The 4,487-nt window shown below is 49.1% G+C and overlaps 1 long non-coding RNA gene across 1 annotated transcript; it reads right to left on the bottom strand.

Annotated features, from left to right (window-relative positions):
• Window positions 1-1,213: 1,213 nt before the first annotated feature.
• On the bottom strand, window positions 1,214-4,258 carry LOC139030435 (uncharacterized). The gene is made up of 2 exons (XR_011482803.1): window positions 4,176-4,258; window positions 1,214-1,711 (listed from the first exon to the last, which is right to left on the bottom strand). It is a non-coding gene; the product is annotated as an uncharacterized lncRNA (long non-coding RNA).
• Window positions 4,259-4,487: the final 229 nt, after the last annotated feature.

The raw sequence follows: 4,487 nt of genomic DNA, 5'->3' as shown, positions 1-4,487 counted from the left end.
TTCCACTATCAACACCCACACACACTACAAACACTCTCCACCACCCACCCACCCACACACACAGCGGGGCAGTGACAGGAAGGGGTCAGGGAGCCAGATTCCACAGGCATGTTTTGTGGTCTGTCCGTCCCTGAGTCCTCTCCAAGAGACCTATCGCCTTCCAGGCCTGCTTAGCAAAGGGCACACACACCGGCCTCTGCTGAGCCTCTTCCCCAAACATCTTCATAAGATAGCAAGCGAGGGGCGAGTGTGTTCAAAGGGGGATTTAGTTTATTTACAGATTTGTATCAGTGGGTGGCCAACTGAGTTTGAATCTTGTAAGGGGACAGGAAAACAAGAAAACCGGCTTGCCTAATCAAAGCTTTGCAAATATCCTTTTGGAAAATATGTAGAGTTTTGAGGAAAATCTCAAACCTATTTTCAGCCGAGTCTGCCCCTCCACGGTAAGTTCCACATGACCCCATGTGGGGTCCACCCCATGTCTCCTTCAGACTTGACTTTTCTGAGGCTTAGAACAAGTGAGAGAAGATTTTGCAACAGTTATCAAAGACATTTTAACAATTATATTTTCTTAATTTAAGGAAATAATTTTGCCCTTTGTCCTTAAAAAAAAGAATTATTTTCCAAAAAAGAAATATAAGGACTTCCCTGGCAGCCCAGTGGTTAAGACTCCTCACTTCCGCTGAAGGGTATGTGGGTTCAATCCCTGTTGGGAGAGCAAAGATCCCACCTGCCTCTGTGGCCAAAAAATAAAACAACCAAAAATAATAATAATAATAAAGAAATACAAAGATTTACATACTAAATTAGAGAGCTAAATACCAGCACCATCTTCTGACTTTTACCGTTGGCTTCGTTTAGATACTTTTCATCAAAGAACAAGCCGTCAGATATCCCACTTACATTTTTGTGTTTTTTTTTTTAACTTTCCAAAGGTCTGGAGGGGCTTCCCAGATGGCACTGGTGGTAAAGAATCTGCCTGCCAGTGTAGGAGATGTAAGAGACCTGGGTTCGATTCTTGGGTTGGGAAGATCTCCCGGAGGAGGAAATGGCAACCCACTCCAGTATTCTTGCCTGAAAAAAGTACCACGGTCAGAGGAGCCTGGCGGGCTACAGTCCATGGGGTTGCTAAGAGGCAGACACAAAGGAGCGCACACACATAGGTCCAGGAAACACAGCAAACAAAATAAGAAACACTAACAAAAGAGCAATAAACAGTCTAGATGTCTTTATTCCACTGCTGCTTCCTCCCCCTGCCTCCATCCCCATCCAGGCTTCCCAGTAACAGACAGAGCAGGTCTGGCTGCTGAGTGAGATGCTGCCTTCGTATTGGAGCCAACAATGGGAAGCGCTTCCACCATCTGGTTCTACCCAGAGTGGCAACTCTGCTGCTTGCGTGATGTCCAGGTTTGCTTTCGCAAATCTGCTCGCTCATTCACGCAAAGGCAGCAGAACTAGGTCTTCCTTTGCACAGGTGGAAAAACAAAACCTTGGAGTCATCAGCGTCAGTGTTTAAGGTCACACACGCAGTTGGAGCCCACACCAGTGGCACAGAGAGCTCTGGGGCCGGACCCCCAGGGTCCCTGGTACTGAAATGACCGCTTTCTAGCAGCGCTGAGCTCTCCTGCTGCCTTACAAGTCCACACCTTGTGCCTCACTGCCCGCTCCATTTCCACAGTCACAGGGAGTGGAACTTCAGAGTGCCCGGTAACTGAAAAGAACGAGAAGAAAGAAGGGGAGGGAGGGAGGGAGGGAGAGAGGGAGGCGCTGGCATCCCTCTGCAAGGCTTTTACATTTTCCCATGCCATATGAAACAAACGTTTTGTGTAATTTTCCAGTGGCCTTGATTAAAGATGTTATGTAACTCAATATAACTAAAGCTTGAAGAAACGAAAGGCCATGCCAGGCTTATCATTTGTTTGGACCCAGCCAGAGATCCAGATACATTAAGCCCTCCAAATGTGGCCAGTTTATTTCTGTGGAGTCTCGTCCTTCAGGAACTTGCCTCCTTTGCCTGATACTCAAGGCCTTTTATAATCTATCCCAGATCTCCCTTCTGCCCTGTCCCAGCCCCTGCCGACCCACACATGCCCTTCCCTCCAGCCAGGCGGCTGCCACAAACACCCAACAAGGGTCCTATACAGCCTTCCCACCCCCTTTCCTCCTCTCTCTCATGCTCCCCACTGATCTGAATCTGGTTCCTTCTGGAGAATCCATCCACTTTCTGGGAGAAGACGTCCTTCACCACCCCATCCTCTGAACTCCAAATGCTTGCCTTGATCCAGGTCAGTCCCTTGGTGAATGCATGCCAAGTAAGTCAATTCAGTCGCTTCTGAATCTTTGAGACCCCATGGGCTGTATCCCACCAGGCTCATCTGTCCATGGGACTCTCCAGGCAAGAATACTGGAGTGGATTGCCTTGCCCTCCTCCAGGGGATCTTCCCAACCCAGGGATCAAACTCGCATCTAGAAGGTCTCCTGCATTGGCAGGTGGGTTCCTTACCACTAGTGCCACCTGGGAAGTCCCCAGCCCCTTGGTTAGGGAGTAGATTCAGGCAGTGCCCCCTACCAACCCATAACTTGGGCATGACCTTGACCTCTCTGACCCACTTGTTCCCTAACATGAGCAACATGAGATTCTCCTGCAGCACAGCACGTGGGATGTTGGGGGGGGGGGGGGGAGCTATGAACATGTTTTCCTGTCCCTCATGCTAGACACAGCACCAGGCACAGGAAGACAGCAGCTGTCTGTGTCTGACATTACAAAAGCAAGTTTTCCATCTCCCTGAGCCTCACTTTCCTTAAAATCTTAAAAACAGGGCTATTGGGACTTGACTGGCTGTCCAGTGGTTAGAACACCATGCTTCCACTGCCAGTGACAGAGTCCGTCTCTGGTCCGGGAACTGTTATTAAAATCCTGCAAGCTTCATGGTGCACCCGAAAAAAAAAAAAGACAGGGGGCAGGGGGGCAGCTGTTGACATATCTCCATTATAGTCTGTATTATACACTTAGAGGAGTTAATACCTAGAAAGGGCAAAGGTGCCTGGATGACAGTAAATGCTCAGTAAGTCTTAGTGATAATGCAGACGTGGGCAGAGGGGACCTCGTGGTGAACAAGACAGATGTGGTTTCTGTCTTCATGAAGTGAGTGGAAGATAAGACACAAGTTAGTTTGTCTACAATACAACTCTTCTGGCATTTGACATATGTTATCTTGAGTTGTTGGTTATCTATTTACATGTATGTCTTGTCTTCTATCAAGATGGTAAATTTATTGAGGGAGGAGGGCCTGGATCAATTCTGCCACGTCCCCTGCACTGCCCAGCATATCATGTATATAGCAGACACTCAATAATATTTATTGCTAATCACTGAAAAGATGGTTCATTCCTCTGCCATAAAGATTTTATTATGAAGCTCCTATGCATCAGTGAGGCTCTACGGCTCTTTCTCAGTGGTTCAAAACAATGCATGAAAAATTAACATATAAACACTATTCCCTGAGTACAAGTGCCTCCTACTTTCTTCCACCCGGAAATTCAGCATCATTTTGGTTCACACACCTTGAGCACAGCCACTATCACTCTACACCTAAGTTGACCATTCATGACCCAAACAAAGCTTGCCTTTTTCCAAGAAGTTACCTGCTCAAGGCCACAAGTGAATGCTGGAGTTGAGACTTGAACCCAGACTGCCTGGCATGAGGCGGGGAGTGGGCAACCCTAAGCCAGACTGCCTGGTGCCTAGTTGGACCACCTCTAACCAGAAGGCGATGGCATAGAAGAACTGGCAGCAGGGCACAGCCCTCTCTGCAAGCCCCTGGAGGAAGATTTTTATGGCAGATACATATTTGCTCAGAGCCATGTGAGAAAGACAGCCCGTGGGGCAGGTGGCTATTTTCTCATGGGGCCAGTGACAACTGGGCTGAGTCTGCTCACCTGGAGAACACCGTTCAGCCTCTCACCCTGGGCATTCCAAGGGACACCACCCCCAACTCTTCACCAAGGGGCTACCCACGACCCCCAGTAGGCCCCATCCATGGCCCCGCTCCACAGGTCTCCTACTCAAAGCCGCTCACCCAAGACCCTCACCCAGGGCCCCACCACAGCCCCCCTTTACAGCCTTCCTATCCAAAGTCCCCCTAGCCAGGGCGCTCACAAGCAAAGACACTGACCCACTTCTTCCCTCCTTCCTCTTACGCTGCTTCTTGTTGGTGATTTTTTTCTTTTAATTTATGATTTTCAGGCCAGCCGGTTGTTAGCCTGCTGTGTTTGGAAATGGTAGATGATTAAACCTCCTAGCCAGGTGTAAATGCAACCTTTGTCATCTGGAGGCTGGGAGAATCACCTCCCTGGGCCGCAGCCTGCCTCTGGCTCCAAACTTTCTTCTCCAAGCGAACCCTCTTCCAGGTCAATGTCGGCGGGCCTCAGCCCTCCCCGCTGATTTCCCTGCTCGGAGCCCAGCTCAGAAGCCAGAAATTTCAGAG

The sequence above is a fragment of the Odocoileus virginianus genome, chromosome 22 (assembly GCF_023699985.2).
Source record: "Odocoileus virginianus isolate 20LAN1187 ecotype Illinois chromosome 22, Ovbor_1.2, whole genome shotgun sequence".
NCBI classification, from domain to species: Eukaryota; Metazoa; Chordata; class Mammalia; order Artiodactyla; family Cervidae; genus Odocoileus; species Odocoileus virginianus.
The sequence above is the reverse complement of the archived record's forward strand: the minus strand, read 5'-3'. Positions and strand labels throughout refer to the sequence as shown.